Raw genomic sequence first — 18,320 nt, forward strand, 5'->3', positions numbered from 1 at the left:
CTTCAAGCTTCCCGATCCACCCCCCAGCCTGTCCCCGCTGCTTAAAGCCTCCTTGCGCCGCCTACCCAGCCCGTTCTCGGACACCTAGGTGTCCGAGAACGGGCTGGGTAGGCGGCGGGGGAGGCTACCGGCATCGGGGACAGGCTGGGGGGTGGACCGGGGAGCTTGAAGCCTCTCCGCGCCGCCTACCCACGTCGTTCCCGGACTTCTGGAAGTCCGGGAACGACCTGGGTAGGCGGCGCTGGGAGGCTTCAAGCTTCCCGATCCACCCCCCAGCCTGTCCCCGCCGCTTAAAGCCTCCTTGCGCCGCCTACCCAGCCCTTTCTCGGACACCTAGGTGTCCGAGAACGGGCTGGGTAGGCGGCGGGGGAGGCTACCGGCATCGGAGAACAGGCTGGGGGGTGGACCAGGGAGCTTGAAGCCTCTCCGCGCCGCCTACCCAGGTCGTTCCCAGACTTCCAGAAGGCTTCCCAGACTTCCAGAACGGGCTGGGTAGGCGGCGCAAGGAGGCTTTAAGCGGCGGGGACAGGCTGGGGGGTGAATCGGGAAGCTTGAAGCCTTCCCGCGCTGCTTACCCAGGCTGTTCCCGGACTTCTGGAAGTCCGGGAACGGCCGGGGTAGGCGTCGCGGAGAGGCTTCAAGCTTCCCGGTCCACCCCCCAGCCTGTCCCCGGAGCTCGGAAGGGAATTGTCGGCAGGGGACAGTGGCTTCGGGGTCCTTCCGAGGCCGCAGCCCACTGCCGACATTTTCCCCCAGCTGAGCAGCGGGGCTTCAAAGCAAAGCGATTTTTCCCCATAGGCAAGATCGTTGTGCGATCGCAAAAGCGATAGCAACAAAGCCATCGCTATGCGATTTTTTCGTTAAACGGGGCACTCGTTAAGCGAGGCACCACTGTACACCCAATACTAAAGACAATTCCTTTCTCAGTTATCCCCTTTCCTCCAAAGATTTCAGAAGGCTTAAATCTGTGAAAGTTTAATTATCAGTCCTATCTGAAACAGACCCACTGAATCAATGAAATGTACATAAAACTTGATTTAAAAACTTGCCACTGACTGAGTGGATCGGTCATAGTATTCAACAGTTTTAGATTCATACCTGTATACTTCAGAGTTGTCTCCTCTTCACTAGATACCATAGGTTTTTTAAAAATATCCCTCAATATGCTGGCCTTTAAAGTGTCCCATCCACTTCTCTCATCAAGTCCAGGTAGTTTAACTAGTCCTAACAACTGCAAAAATCAAACCTACCAAATGTGAAAGAGAATTGGCAATACTAGTTGCTCTAAATCACTGGTTCTTAACCTTGGGTTACTCAAGAGTTTTGGACTGCAACTCCCAGAAGCCTTCACCACCAGCTGTGCTGACTGGGGTTTCTGGGAGATGCAGTTCAAAAGCATCCGAGTAACAAAGGTTAAGAACCACTGCTCTAAATCAGTGGTTCTTAACCTTTTTGAAAGAAACGCCCCCTTGAGCCACTGAGGAAGTTATCATCGCCCCCCTCTTATTTCTTATTATATCTTATTTATTTATTTGTTTGTTTGTTTGTTTGTTTGTTTAAGACACTTAAATCCAATGACCCCTGAAAACAAAATTCAATTCCAAGAAAATAAAATGCCCCCAAAAAGTAACATTTAATGATTTAGTTGCAAGCGAATTTTAAGACTCAAAAAGAAATATAAAAAGGGCATAAAATGCAGGAACTAAAAATTTCAAGACGAAAACTCTGAAACTAAATTAAGATAGGAGGAAAATATATATTCATGCAGATTGTAAAAAGGCTGCAGCCATCTTCACAGGTTTGGCTTGCTCCTTCGCCCCCTACCGCCCCCCTTCTGCTCCAGCGCCCCCACGCTGCCCCTTTTCGTTCTACCGCCCCCCTGAAAAATGAAATCGCCCTCTGGGGGGCATTATCGCCCAGGTTAAGAACCACTGCTCTAAATCACACACACTTCAGCAAATTACATAGTTTATAATTTATGTGATATGCCCAGTGAAAAGACACTGCTCAAATATATAGCCTTGTAAAAACACCTGTTCTTGCAATTCTGTTCTGAGCTTCCAAGGATACTGTTTTATGGGTCTAATGATATCTATTAACTCAAAATATTATTTCCATATTTTGATCGTTCTGTTGTACTATTAGGGAAGAGAAATGGCTGAATTAAGATACAGTACATCCACAAGTGTCACCAGATGTCTAAACCAAGACACTGGCCTCTCCACACATTACATGTATTAAAAGGCTGTTTAGAGCTTACCACTGTGTGTGTTGTCTGCTACACAACAAACATTCCTTTGAGAACTTTTTAATGCTTTAGAATGTGAGATGACACCAAAGCGGAAAGAGTAAGGTTGCTCTATTAGGCAGATCCAACATATGCATTTCATATCACCTTTAGTGGCAGGATGCTTATTTTTAATGTACCTGCCATGAGCAATAATTCTGGCATGTAAATTCACTTTTGGACCACAGTCTATAGGCCACTCCCAACCAAAGTTACTATATGTGCTTGTGTGTGTTTACACCCAAAGCCCCCAAACTTCATTTCATACATCTGGGGAAAAGGTTATTCATGCTGTAACAGTTCATGCTGTAATAAATCTTTTAACCTTAAAGATATCGTAAGAGCTGCTGTTATTCTGAAACTAAATGTACTTCCGAATATAGATGTCATTCCAACAAGAATGAATTTATTTCAATGAGATGGACTTTTCTGTCCACAAATACAGGAACTAATTCATGCACAGAAATTCACTTGCCACTAAAATGAACACCAACTTCTGCTGTTGTTTTTCAGGTGGGATAGTGAAGGGAAACCAGAAGAATCCCACTTGCAATTATGTTGATCAGGGGGAAAAAAGACTGTCTGAAATATTCCATTAACAATCCATGTTTTCTGAGAACACAGAGAAGCAAAATAGCTCAGATCCCCAGACCATCTAGTCCAGCATCTAGTTTCCCAAAGTGGCCAACCAATATCTGTGGAAAGCACACAAACAGGATATGATATGTTGTTCTCCAAAGGCATATTAGAAGTAACAGTTAGCCTTATCATCCATGTTTTATAAGTCAATTTAAACAAATACAGTGGTGCCCTGCTTGATGATTACCTCGTTATACGACGAAATCGCTTGACAACGATGTTTTGCAATCGCTATTGTGATCGCAAAACGATAATTCTATGGGCGATTTTCGTTTGACGATGATCGGTTCCCTGTTTCAGGAACCGATTTTTCACTTAATGACGATCAAAAACAGCTGATCGCCAGGTTTTCAAAATGGCCATCCACTGTGCAAAATGGCTCCCCGCTGGGGATGGATTCTTTGCAAGATAGGCACCGGAAAATGGCCGCCCTATGGAGGATCTTCGCTGCACGGTGAGGTATTTCCCCCATTGGAACACATTGCCCGGTTTTCAATGCATTTCAATGGATTTTTTTTTTATTTCGCTTGATGAGGATTTCGCTCTACAGTGATTTTGCTGGAACGGATTATCGTCATCAAGGAGGGCACCACTATACAACCACTAGATATAAGTCATATTGACATGATAGGGACATTTCTGAGTGAACATATTTGAGACTACATTGCAATCTCTTGCTACTATAATACGTAAATTCACTGATTTCTACTGCTTCATCTACTTTTCATTTTCCAATTCCCTATATCTTTTTAAACAAAATAATTTAGGAGTTTTTGGCAACTGTATTATGATAATTTCTAATTTATTTCTTTTTATTTAACTTTTGCATTTGTCAGGTCTGCTTAGTTTTTGGTACACAACTAAGGCAAGATTGTGAGCGGCCCACAAACAGAGAAAGAAACATGCCATTCATGAATAGTACAATCATTCATAATATGTCTTCTATGATTTGCAGTTAGAAAGTTTTGCTTAACTAGAACATTGTCTAGCTACTCAAAATGTTAGATACTCTATTCTTTCAGTTTTACTTACCATGGAAATACAATCATGGTATCTTATATAAGAGGAACCCTGCTGGATCTGAACAAGAGTTCATCCTGGGTAGCATCCTGTTTCCAATAACACCAGCCAGATGCTTCCGCAAACCTGGCTAACTTACCACTCACTGTCAGTCATTTACGAGCAAGTTAAATAGCACCAGGACTTATACAGATCCCTGGGGGGCCATACTCCTTACTTCCCCTCATTGTCAGAAGTGTCTGCTTACTGTTGTCCTTTGCTTCCTGTTCTTTAACCAATTCTTCTTGCCCTCTGACTACTAGTACATTTACTCAAAAGCTTTTGGCCAGGGACCTTAGATTAACAATTGGAAGTCCAATTAAATAAAGCCTAACAGAGCATTGTAGTATGTGTTCTGAGTTAATGTTGAAAGGTTAGACATTTCTTTTATAGACACCATGATCATTCTAATTCACCAATGTTCTTTCTCTATGCGCTTAACAACCCTATCTTTAATAATGTTTCCCACTGCATTATTTCAGACAGACTGGCTTCTTAACCATATGATTTGCTGGACCACTTTCTGAAACTTGGTGTTATCATGATAATCTTTTAAGGGGACCAATTAGGAGGTCAGTGTTAGTGAGGAAATAAATAATTGAGTATTTAAATTTTAAGAGTGTCCCAGCACAATCAAGACTTGGTAACTGATTAATTTTCAATTTCTTAATTAGCCAGACTGCTTTATTCCTAGATAACTTAATTAGACTTCGTTCTCCATATATCTCAGTTAGAAAAAGGAGGTACGGGCTTTAACAAGACCATCCTCTTCTAATGTGCAAATGGATACAAAGGGTTTGTTTGGGTTATCCACAATCCGTATATTTTCCTTCAGGTTTTTCTCTTGTGCCCATATTTCTGGGAGGAAGACTCCTGAAACTCAGTGGGACTTACTTCAAGAGATCTATAATACATAAAATTATTAATCCTTTCACTCCTCTGTCAAATAGTTCAAGACCTCCTGTAGCAGTTTCCTGAACCAAAGTGGGGGAGGATAAAGCACACTGTTGGTAACTTTGTGCTATCAATGAATGCTAAAGCCTGGAATATTAAAGAGAAATCCACCATTAGATGCAACTAGAGCAGATCCTCTGAAATAAAAGCCATCACTACTTAAATCCCATGTATTTTGGGAAGTCTACTCTAGTTGGGGCTAGCGCTGAATTTAGCTATTATTAACAATCATTCCCATACAGTGTAATATTATAAAATCATTGACTTTTGGACACACAGTGGTGCCCCGCATGACAATGACCCCGCAGAACGACAAAATCACATGACGATGACTTTTTGCGATCGCTATAGTGATCGCAAAACGATGTTTCCTATAGGGTTTTTTTGCTGGACGTCGATTAGGTCCTTGCTTCGTGAACCGTTTGTTCGCAAGACGATTCTTCCGGCTCTGCAAAATGGCTGCTCTGTGTTTTCCGGACCCATGCTTCGCAGGGCAGCCATTTTAACAGTTGATCAGCGCTTGGAAAATGGCTTCCCCTATGGGCGGTCTTCGCTGGACGACAAGGTAATTTCCCCATTGGAACGCATTAGACGAGTTTCAATACATTCCAATGGGGAATTCTTTTTCGCATGACGCCGATTTCGCTTAACAGCGATTTTCCTGGAACAGATTATCGTCGCCATGCGGGCCACCACTGTATTACCAATAGGAGAGGACAAGATAAAAATGTTGAACAAGTCGATGCTGATACTAATATTTTTTAATTCTCTCCTCTTATAGCTTAGGAATTCAATGCTATCAAGACAACTAGGTATGCTAGACTATGCATCCACTTCTATAGCATTACTAATTATTTTACAGAATTCTCCATTACAGTTCACTGCATGATGTGGTGATATTAAAAACATATGTACTAGGCCTTTCCTCAATAAGGGTCCAATATACTGTACTTATTAAGAGAGTAAATCTAACCAGAATAACTCAGGCAGTTCGCATGTTCCCCAATCCCCATTGTGCCTCCCAGAAAAAGAGCCAGCCTTTGCAGCCTTGAACAACCTGCACAGTGCCAGGAGACCCCCCAGAACAAGGGACTGGTAAAGTACTTCTGAGCAGTCTGTACCTAGAAAACCGTTGAGAGGGCCACAGTTAGTCAGAATGGACTTGACAGTGTGTTGTTGTTGATAAAAATGTAAATATTAAAACACAAAAGTGAAAACATAAAACAATCAACACTAAAGTAACAGGAAAAGGTAGAAAGAACCCTTGAAATCAAATTTATTTAACTAATTCTATCAGATAAGTATAAAATAGTGGAGACCCCAAACCCTTCCTAAAAAGGCATGGTTTCACTGTACACTGAAAAGCCACGTAGCACATGAAAGAATTTATCAGGCATGTGCTAAAGGGCTGGGACTGTTCGGATGAAAAGTAACAGAGAATCATCCTTACAGATCTCTAATGAAAACAGACTACTGACTATTTAACTACAAAGTACTTAACAGGGCCATTCAAATACTGAGTCAAGATTGCTACCACATAAAGTACATATGCTAGCTGGGAGCTTCCTTTCTGCAGAGGGAACTAGGGTAGTGCTAGACCCATGCTACGCCTGTGAAAAATTCCCAACTAGGCAATTTTTCTAACTGGGATGCACTTAGATGTCTGTGTAGGCATGGAGAATTATAGGATTTGTCACCAAAATATTTCCAAAATCCCATGCCTACAAAAAAACTCTCAAGTTTCAGTTTTGGTGAATTTCTCCAAATCTCAGCCACATGAATTTCACCCTGTTTTGTATCAGGTTGCAGACTGAGGTTTACTTTTCTCCTGCATGAAAATTGGTAAACATTTTTATATGCATTTTCTGTTATTTACACCTTTACCAACATGCTTCTCCACTTACTTTTTTGTATGTGTCTATTCAACTGAACAAAGCATTTCTGTGTATATTTTTCAGCTATATGCATTTCTAGCCACTCACATTTTTAAATGTATGCCTGAGTTTATCCATACAAATGTATTGCAGGTATCAAAAATGTGTGAATATCTGAAGCCAAGTGTCTCTTTGTGAACCTGTTTGGGTATTAAGATTAGACATGGGCACTTCATATTCATTCTCCTCCACCTCCCCATACAGTCGGCCACTCACTGGCTGAACGGGGAGACTCCCCATCCTGCCTCCGTGCCAAAGTGATTGGTTGCATAGGGAGGCAGGGAAGAACTTGCTGGGCTCCTTCTGTGATTGGCAAGACAATGTCTGCCAAGCACCACAAGGAGCCTGGTAAGTGGCCCAGCTACTTCTGGGGGATGGGACTGGGAAATACCAATACGAAGTGCCCATGTCAAATTAAGATTAACCAGGAAATACCTTTTTCTTGGTCTGACTACATTCACAGGTCTGTTTGGTGGGGACACTGGAGCGGGCCTTCTCTGTTGCTGCTCCCAGACTCTGGAATTTCCTCCCAAGACAGGCCAGACTGGCCCCATCTTTGATGTCCTTCCATAAACAGGTGACAACCTTTCTCTTCAGGCAGGCTTTCATTTAAATAACTAGTTGACCAAGGGAATTTTTAAAAGGGATTATTGCATTCTGTTGCTTTACTTGTGCTTTTATTAATGCTCTTCTTTAAAAATTTTAATATGGCATCTAATTAATTCTTTTTAAATATTGTAATAACTTATTATTTTAGCTTTTAACTTTATTTCAATACTATAAAACCGCCTTGGATCCTTTAGGAGAAAGGTGGCATACACATTTGTTTGTTTATTTGTTTATTTATCTGAGTAATTTGAGGGAAACTCAAAACCAACAAAAAAAATTCCCTCCTCTGAGCTAAATATTTACAGATAGATTTATATCTCACTTACCATTGCCCCATTTAGCACTGTTTTATTCTATCACACTTTCCATCATCCTCTCAAAAGTCTGTTGGTCATTCTCTGGTTGAGACAAACTCTCATCTCTTTTCTCCATCTTGTTTCTCTCCGCTTCCCTTCTCTCCCTCAGTTCTCTTTCACACACATTATCCCTGACAACACACACACACACACACACACACACACACACACACACACACACACACACACACACACACACAGAGGTGCACAAGCATGAAGATGAGCAAACAGTTGGTAGAGAGATCTCCCACAGTCTCTCCTTACTCACTGGTTCCTCTTCACATGTTAAAGGCAGCAAAGGCACAGAGTACATGGAGTGGGTCATTTTCTCTTTTTTTTCTGCCCTCCCCTTTTCCTTCATACTTCTTATTTTGCACTTTTTTTCTGCTCCCCTTCCTCTCCTTCCACTCCTCCTCCTGTAGTGCCACAGACCTGGAATCAGCTCAAACTTCCATTGTATTTTTACTTATCCAATAAAATGTACTGTTATAGTCAGCTCATTTCAGTTAGCACTCCACGTTCTAAAAATGTATCCTGAACGCTAAAGCAGAAGACGTCAAGAAGAGGTGGCAAGAATACACAGAGGAATTATATCAGAAAGATGTGGATATCCCGGACAACCCAGACAATGTAGTTGCTGACCTTGAGCCAGACATCCTGGAGAGCGAAGTCAAGTGGGCCTTAGAAAGCCTGGCTAACAACAAGGCCAGTGGAGGTGATGGCATTCCAGTTGAACTATTTAAAATCTTGAAAGATGATGCTGTTAAGGTGCTACATTCAATATGCCAGCAAGTTTGGAAAACTCAACAGTGGCCAGAGGATTGGAAAAGATCAGTCTACATCCCAATCCCAAAGAAAGGCAGTGCCAAAGAATGCTCCAACTACCGTACAATTGCACTCATTTCGCACGCTAGCAAGGTTATGCTCAAAATCCTCCAAGGTAGGCTTCAGCAGTATGTGGACCGAGAACTCCCAGAAGTACAAGCTGGATTCCGAAGAGGCAGAGGAACTCGAGACCAAATTGCTAACTTGCGCTGGATTATGGAGAAAGCCAGAGAGTTCCAGAAAAATATCTACTTCTGCTTCATTGACTATGCGAAAGCCTTTGACTGTGTGGACCACAGCCAACTATGGCAAGTTCTTAAAGAAATGGGAGTGCCTGACCACTTTATCTGTCTCCTGAGAAACCTATATGTGGGACAGGAAGCAACAGTTAGAACTGGTCATGGAACAACTGAGTGGTTCAAAATTGGGAAAGGAGTACGGCAAGGCTGTATATTGTCCCCCAGCTTATTTAACTTATATGCGGAATACATCATGCGGAAGGCTGGACTGGAAGAAACCCAAGCCGGAATTAAGATTGCCGGAAGAAATATCAACAACCTCCGATATGCAGATGATACCACTCTGATGGCAGAAAGTGAGGAGGAATTAAAGAACCTTGTAATGAAAGAGGAGAGTGCAAAAAACGGTCTGAAACTCAACATCAAAAAAACTAAGATCATGGCCACTGGTCCCATCACCTCCTGGGAAATAGAAGGGGAAGATATGGAGGCAGTGTCAAATTTTATCTTCCTGGGCTCCATGATCACTGCAGATGGAGACAGCAGCCCTGAAATTAAAAGGCGCCTTCTTCTTGGGAGGAAAGCGATGACAAATCTGGACAGCATCTTGAAAAGCAGAGACATCACCTTGCCAACAAAAGTCCGAATAGTCAAAGCTATGGTTTTTCCTGTCGTGATGTATGGAAGTGAGAGCTGGACCATAAAGAAAGCAGACCGCCGAAGAATTGATGCCTTTGAATTGTGGTGCTGGAGGAGGCTCTTGAGAATCCCCTGGACTGCAAGGAGAACAAACCTATCAGTTCTAAAGGAAATCAACCCTGAGTGCTCACTGGAAGGACAGATCCTGAAGCTGAGGCTCCAGTACTTTGGCCATCTAATGAGAAGAAAAGACTCCCTGGAAAAGACCCTGATGTTGGGAAAGTGTGATGGCAAGAGGAGAAGGGGACGACCGAGGATGAGATGGCTGGACAGTGTCTGCGAAGCAACCAACATGAACCTGACACAACTCCGGGAGGCAGTAGAAGACAGGAGGGCCTGGCGTGCTCTGGTCCATGGGGTCACGAAGAGTCGGACACAACTAAACGACTAAACACACACACACAACTGGGATATTACTGTGCTGTAAATCAACTTGCAAACTAATTGACCTATCCAGCCACTACAGAAACCTATGAAAGCCCATAAACATAAGACCCCAATCCTAAAGAGTTGGATTCTATTTACAAAACCTTTAACTTGTTCCTTTTCACCCGTCTTGAATTATCAAATTTTCAGCATTTATAACATCATCTTCCTCTCAAGTCGCTCCTTCTCTGTACCCTACCATCTGATAAATAATCAGCTTGTAAACGCTGGCAGGAGATGCACGGGATTGATTTAAGACCTGTCTGTTAATGTTATTAGGATCTAAAGACTAAGGAAAATAACTGGATCAAGAAAATACCGTAATTCTCAATTCAGAGAATTCTGTGTCTTACAAAGTGTGATGCACCTGCGAGAAAAGCATAGATTGGAAGGCTCTGAGATTTAGCTAGGCCTAGCTCTTTCCACGCTTTCTATTCCTGCTTTGGTTGATGGTTTGGAGTTTTCTTTCTAAGCAGAAAGCTTTTCAGTTTAGGCCATTCTTCCAGCTACATAATATTTTGGTGTCTGTAACATGACTGTAAGATAGATAGAACTTCCATAAAGAAGAATTACGATAATAGTAGTCTAGAAAATCCAAACATCATCCCTATCAAGAACTTACAAAGCTGCTTCCCTAGTTATCTACTTGACTTCAATGATCCAGAGCCACATATTTCCAACAGTTAAAACATCCAAACAATTAGTAAATATGGTTAACATCTTCATATCAGTCTCATGTTATACAACAGAACAAACCTACAGCATCTTGTCACTGGAGAGTTTTCAAGGTTCTGTCAGAATGCACTGCAGCTGAAAAATATGTTTTATAATTAGAAGGTCTCTGCCAAGTTCGTTCATTCTACCTTTTGATATTCTAACTCAGCAGCATGTTAGGGGGTATATAAAAGCATGATTCTTAGCAGTGCTTCAAAAAAGGAGGATGTCTTGTATCTGTCAGTTAACAATGCATCAGAGCAGTATAAAGAGGAAAACTAAAACTCATCAGAATCTATAGACTGTGCAGTAACTGAACAATATTTATCAGATCATGTCAACATTAATTTGGCATTTTCATTTTTTAAAAAGTACCTAATCTCACATTTCCTCTCAGCTCATTAAGCATGTAGGGCAAGATCTAAGTGCATATTTTGTTATTCAAGTCCAGTGGAATGAGGAATTCCTTCTGCCCCTGCCCTCTGCTGCAGCCCATATGGGGCCACTCAAAAACTGATCTAGTGGGTTTCTAGCTTTCTCTAGCAAGTATTTAAGATGCGGCGGGGGGGTGGAGGCTGCAGAGTGGAGGTAGGGCATCAATCCTGGTGGAAACAGTGGGATTCAGCATGAGTACATAACTGGATTCTTGCAATAAAAGTATACATTTTGCTCTTAAAATACACTGGTGCCCCGCATAACGAGCGATTCGTTTAACGATGAATCCGCATAGCGATGTGTTTTTTGCAGTGTTTCTAATGGTAAAACATCGCTTTGCGATGATCGATGACCATTTTGCTTACCCATTTTCGCATAGCGATGTTTTTTTAACAGCTGATCGGTGGTTCCAAAATGGCCACCGGATAAAGAAAATGGCCACCCGCTGTGTTTTCACGCCCTTTCCTCACTTAACGGGCAGCGGAAATGGCGGCCGCATGGAGGATTTCCGCAGAACGGTGAGTTTTTTGCCCATAGGAACGCATTAAACGTGTTTTAATGCGTTCCTATGGGCTTTTTTGCCCCGCATAGTGACGAATCCACATAGCGACGATTTTTTTGAAACGGATTATCGTCACTATGCGGGGCACCACTGTACATAGAATTACAGTATGCCACTTGAACAAGAGCACTCATACTTTTAAAATATAATTTCAGTAAGTTATTCAGTTAGACAAAATGCACAATTAGCTGTTTCTTATTAAACAACATGATCACAATAAGTGAGGTGTGAACTTGGCTACACAAAGTGATTCCTTGAGGAAGCCACCAAATATGTTAAATCAAAAGGTGAGAAAGCAGAAAACACATAGAAAACCATGGATTAATGTTTCCCTGCTTCCAGATCAGATAAACAATGTAATACCCACACACATACACAGAGCTATCGCTTGTGCAACTTATGGATCGACATATCATGGGGTTCTCAAATATGCAGAAACATACCAAACGGAAGGGAGTTTTGTGAAATGAAAATACATTTTCTTTCTGTATCAGTTAATACTAATAACATTGACCTGTAAATCTCATGATAATTTAGGATGTCCTGTATGTGTCAGTTTCAAGACTACAGGCAATAGAATGTTCAGTAATCTATATGCAAAGATGTAACATAGATGTAGTATCTTTGGCGAGATGCAATCCTCTGTTGTTTGGTGAGTGTGGAAGCCTCGGTATGGATGTTAAGAGCTTCTGATTCTTTCAAATACTTGGAGAATCTTATTCCATAGTTGCCTATAGTAAGCTCCCATTGCGGCTTGATAGTTTGCAACTCTCATCAAAAATGAGGTAAGGGAATAGAGTCTCCTGCTAAGCATATCTAATTTTCTCCCTTCTTTGTTTGAAGGTGCAATTGAGGATTTATTTTGGGCTCTTGATTGGTTTGACTCTAGTATTTTGGAGTTTGGTGTCGGGATGTTTGGTGAGAAACGTAGTATCTGCACCGTTGATCTTGTAATGATTTTCAATACGTCTGGAAATCTGTAAGGAAGAGGGAGGTTTGTCCACAACTCCTTGATCAAATCAAGCATAGCCGGAATGAATGACAAACTGAGAGGGGGCGTTTTATCTTGATTAATATTGTCAAGGGTGGTGGTGGTGGTTCCTCAATTTCAGGTTATGAAGATTTAACCATTCTCATGACTAGTTGAGAATAAGAGGTGAAATCCTCTGATGGAAAAGGTGGGTGATTCTCAGTGACATCAGAAGTTGGTGTTGGTAAATTAGATGGTGATTCTTGTGATACGTCAGAGGCAAGGTCCTGAATCGATGGAGATGATGAAGGAGATTGGCGTTGAGGTTTTGACACTGATATTTGCGTGGAGGAAGGAGGTTGTGCTGTGGGAACCATCTGTGTGGAATATCTCTCCGTGTTAGTAGGCAGAAGGGGGACTTTATAAGTGGTAATAACTTACAGTGATGCCTGAGGAAGGTGTTTAGGACACTTTGATTTAGAGTGTTCTATAATCAATGAAGGGCGTTTCAAGGTTGGTTTAGACGGAGGGGTTGTATGAGTTGGTATCCAGTGCTGAGGCTGGTGTTGTTGTCGAGGAGATGGAGAGAGTGGAGGTGAGTATCGGGGTGAATATGGTAAATTATAGCGGACCCGTTTAGGTTCAACCTAATATAATTGTTCTTGAGGATCGTCAGGAATATATGGGCCATACTGGTAGTATCTATCTCTTCTATCATCTCAGAAGTGGTGGATAATAGTAGTACTCCCTGTGAAGGAGATCAGCATAGTGTGCCGTCCTCCAAGGACAGCAATCAAGAGATGATAGCTGGATGTGCAGTAGGAGAATTGATCAAGATAGAAGAAGGGGAAATGGGGAGGAATAGGGCCGTAGAGATATTCTTAGCAGAAGGTAGACAAACCAGAAAAGGGGAGGAGCTAGATTTAATGAGATGGGACGAGATAAAAGAGGAGGAAGCAAGGGGAGCGGGAGAGGAACGACATGGAAAGGAAAAGAAGAACAAGAGTACTCAGACGAAGGAGAAAGGATTATAAAGGTACAAATCAGTTGAATTAGTGTGGGAGTTTCCTAATCACAGAACAGGGGGAGGATTACTGCCAGATTCCCCGAATCTAATAGATAAAGACAAGATAAAGGTGAAACCGGGAAGGACTACGGTAGCGGTGCCGCGTCCACAGGATACAGGGAAGAAGGTAACCTATATTGGTACCACCAGCTACCTGCCATATCTGAAAGGGAATTACGTGAAACATCCCTGTTGCGGGACGATATGTGCAGCCCTGAGCTTCCCAACATGAAACAGAATCAACCAAAGTCCACATGGGCTGAAGAAGGAGTGAAAGGGATAAAGAATATAGACATGAACAATGCTAGAATGAAGGTGGAATGAAGGGCCTGCCTACTATAGACAAAGAACCCAATCACACTCCCAGTGTGAGAGGTCATACAGAGCAGGTGATAGATGTCGTCTCTTCTCCCAGTGTTTTCTAGGAGAGTGGTGAGACAAATTGGAGCCAGATAGTTCAATAGGAATTGCCCACCCTGATGATGCAGGGCTCGAATGGGCCAAGGCCTGGCTGGAATGAACTTCAGCCGGAGAGAGGCCAATACTCGGCGACAAGCTACCAGTGGAGGCTGGAGCCCAGGCTGGAGGAAGAGATGCGTCATCTCTGTCAGACAGAGAGCCTGCAGCATCTCTAGATTATTCTTCCAGGATGGTAGATGGAAGAGTTGGCTGTGGTGGGTACAGCTGAGTGGACTTTGAAGTTTCCTTCAATTTCTTAGAGGTTGTCTTGTCTTTTTGCTTCTTAGAAGAGTCTAGAGACCGAGTCGAGGCCTTCAACATCGACACGGATTTCTATTTCGAAGCGGACTTTGACTTCTCCTTATGATGAGGAGAAGGAGTCGTGGGGCTGGAAGCAGGCATGGGTGGATTTTGGCGATCTGGTCAAGGGTCTGGAGATCGTGCAGACTCCATGGCAACCGGAGGTGGATTAAGAGATTTTCTCCAGAGGTAAGACCTCAATCTTTGTAAACACAGTTTTAGCGCTGGTTTAGTTAGCCTTTTACACTCAGAACAGGAGTGTGTAGGATGTTGTTCTCCAAGGCAGAAGAGGCAACGGTTGTGACCGTCAGTTAGCGGGATTTTATTTGAGCATAGAACGCACCGCTTGAAACGCCGGGGGGGGGGGGTGTCAGAAAAGAACAGGAAACAGGAGGGGGAAAAACAGTTGTGGGGGGATCAGCAAAATGTGGTCAGAGAAAAAAACTGGAATAAACTCACAGGGGAAACATCGAATAAAGAAAGATGACTGAAAGGAATTTGAAGTAAATAAACAATGATTTTAGGAAGTACAAATTGAATAGATCGCTCTAATCTCTGAAACAGGCCTAGCCAACATGGCGGAAAAAAGGAACTTAGGGGATCAATGATGGGCGGAGCATGCGCTCCACAGGGGAACATTCCACTAATCATGTGTCTTTAAGCTCTAGAAACTTCTGAGAGATTCAGCGCAGGCACAGAACAACCCAATTGTGTGCATTCACAGAGGCCATGAAGAATTAATCCTAAATCACTGAGCTATCCAACAGTTCTAATGTTAATAGATTTCATTGCTTCTGGGCCAAAGGAAGTTTTGAACCTTAAAATCCTGCAGAGTTTGCCTATCTCAAGAGACCACCTCACTTTTTATAATACACCCACCAATTCCAGTTAAGAATGGCAAATAAAAAACATAGTCCTTTCCACAACGACCCTCAGGCCAGAACGAGTTGCTGCAGGACAGTTGCCAATGTTTTTTCTTCTTAAGGTTTAGGAACTCATGCAGATCTTATCCAGGCAAACATTTGAACGTAGTGCTATTAAGTAATCAAATGTTATTGCTTATGAAAAGGTACCAGATTTTATTGCTACTCGTCTACTGGTGCTAATAAAAACATCCATGTTTCATTACTGTTTTGTATGCCACCTAAGGACATGAGGACAGGTTTGTTTGAAAGCATGACGGGGGGGAGGGAGGGGGAGAGAGGGAGAGAGAAAGAGAATTACTTAGATGGAATTATTTTAGATGCCTTAAAATGACGTCATTATATACTAGTGAAATCCTCTAGGAATTTACTTCAAAAGTCATCATAAATAAATGAAGTGAGAACTACTTCAAAGCAGATGTGTATACAATTCAACTATTAGATTCAGAGGTTCTTGATTCTACAACAGCTCTATTAATTGCTAGTAAAACCAGGAAATGGTATCCAGTGGCCTTGTGGTTACATAACCCAGAAACTTTTACCAAGTATGGGACACTCAGCCCAAAGAACCTGAGGAGATACTGAAGTCATAGAGAACATTTCACCGGATAATAAAGATTTTTAAAATGGCCAAAACCCATGTCCTTGTATCTGCTGCCCTAACAGCACAGGCATAACAGCAGCACAGCAGCTGCCACAAGTTAAAAAGCTAGCACAGGGATTTCTTGTTCTACCTCAAGTCACGTGACTTGGTGCGCAACAGAAAATGCTATATCAACTTCTTCACTTACCGCACCTCACCACTGAAAGTTATGCTGATGGTGTTATGCAGGCAGGTATAACAAATAAAAAATAATAAACCCCTATGGGGCTTGCAGTGTTTTATTTTTGTTTTATTTGGTGGGGTGGTTTTCTACTGAAACAGATTAATCGCATTCCTATGCATTTCAATGGAACATGGTGCTTCAACTTATGGCCATTTCAAGTTACATCCATCTTCTGGAACGGATTATGGTCATTAAGTCGAGGCACCACTGTAACTACAAAACCATATTAAAAAGTCACCTTGTTGGATTTTTGCCAAGAGAATTACAGTGGTGCCCCGCATAGCGAGGTTAATCCGTTCCGGATTAACCCTCGCTATGCAGAATCGTCGCTAAACGGGTAGGGAAAATGTACTGAAACGCATTAAACTTAGTTTAATGCGTTCCAATACCTTGCTTACTTACCCGTTCAGCGAGGATTCCCCTTGCCGGCAGCCATTTTTGCGCCCTCGCTAAGCGAGGGCAGGGCGTGAAAACGGCTGCTGGCAGCCATTTCCGGGCTTCTGGCGGCCATTTTGGAGCCACCGAACAGCTGTTCGGCGGCTCCAAAATGGCCACCGCAATACCCGATCTTCGCAATGCGGGTTTTCCCCATTGCGAAGATCGGGTATGTTTCCGTATAGCGATCCCGAAAAAGGGATCGCTATACGGAAACATCGCTATACGGTGCACTCGCTAAGCGAGGCATCACTGTATTTTTCTGCTCCACCTGCAAGAAAGCCCATTTTTATAGTTCAATACAAGGTCCCGATTCAAATTCCTCTTAATAATGGCAATTACTCCAAGTACTTGAATATACAATTCGGCAAGAGGCCATCTCCTTAATTTTATCTAACCCATTACCTACCACACAATGCTCAAGAAGCACATCTATTGAAAAGACCTTTCCCTCTTCAACAAACCTAAAACTGCATGGCCTAGGCCAAATGGAAATGCACTTGGGCTTAACAACTCTTACATTTTGTACATATCTTTACCCCACCACACCCCTAGATTTGTTAGTTAGAAGAAAAATTAGGAATGATGGCATACTTCCAATTTATCATGCTCAAAACCATTTTGGCCTAACAAGGCGGCACTCACGCTAAGGAAATCTTTTGTTTGACTTCCTGGCTGACACCCATTTACCCAGAAATGTGGGCTGGAATAGCTCAAGGCATTATATTCCATTTTTCTCGCAGGAGAAAAAGAAACTGCTGTTAAAATTACCAACTGGAGAATTATGATCCCACCCGACTCCTGCCATAGTAGGAACACAGACAGCAAGGAACAAACAGAAGTACCTACCCTGTTTCCCCGAAAATAAGCCCTAGTATGATTTTTCAGGATGCTTGTAATATAAGCCCTACCCCCAAAATAAGCCCCAGTTAAGTGAAACCTCACCATCCACCATTGTGGAGCAACCAGAAGATGATGGCATGACTGTATTTGAATAAATGTAGATTATTGTACAGTACATGCAAAAATAAAATATCCCCTGAAAATAAGCCCTAATGCATTTTTGGAGCAAAAATTAATATAAGGCCCTGTCTTATTTTCGGGGAAACACGGTATTTAACTCACACACATCTTTCTCACTCAGTGTGTATACACACATTTTCCTTCTTTAACATCCCACAGCTACAGTTTGTTCAATGTAAAAATACGGACAAACAAGTCAGGCATACTGCAAGCTGTGAGAATGAGCAACATTAGCTACCAAAATGAACACCCACAGCCTGCTGATGAACCCTCTAAAAGGTTCAGTTGCTATTCAATATTAATTTGAAAACTTAACACTGTTGAGTGTATATAAAATGCCTGCCACCGTACAAGGCAACTTAAAACCGATACCAAAGTACAGAACAGCAAGGAAAGCAAACATCACTTGCTTAAACTATTGTTTTTTTAAACCAACTGCTAGGCAGAGAGAAAGAGCCAGTGCAACAGAAATTCAACTTTGCTGTGTAAGACTAAACAATGCTGAAACATACAGACACACTTTCCTGCTAATTACTTAATTTTAAATCAACAAATATGAGTTCAGCAGAAATTGCTGAC

At 42.3% G+C, this 18,320-nt stretch overlaps 1 protein-coding gene and 1 long non-coding RNA gene across 2 annotated transcripts in view; both read right to left on the reverse strand.

Moving 5' to 3' along the window:
• The window catches only part of LOC110076012 (guanine nucleotide-binding protein G(q) subunit alpha), a 151,771-nt gene that overhangs the window by 116,011 nt on the left and 17,440 nt on the right, over positions 1–18,320 (reverse strand). The window lies entirely within an intron of this gene.
• On the reverse strand, positions 7,639–16,732 carry LOC144586609 (uncharacterized). The gene is made up of 2 exons (XR_013541532.1): positions 10,003–16,732; positions 7,639–8,379 (listed from the first exon to the last, which is right to left on the reverse strand). It is a non-coding gene; the product is annotated as an uncharacterized LOC144586609 (long non-coding RNA).

The sequence above is a fragment of the Pogona vitticeps genome, chromosome 2, assembly GCF_051106095.1.
Source record: "Pogona vitticeps strain Pit_001003342236 chromosome 2, PviZW2.1, whole genome shotgun sequence".
Classification (NCBI taxonomy): domain Eukaryota; kingdom Metazoa; phylum Chordata; class Lepidosauria; order Squamata; family Agamidae; genus Pogona; species Pogona vitticeps.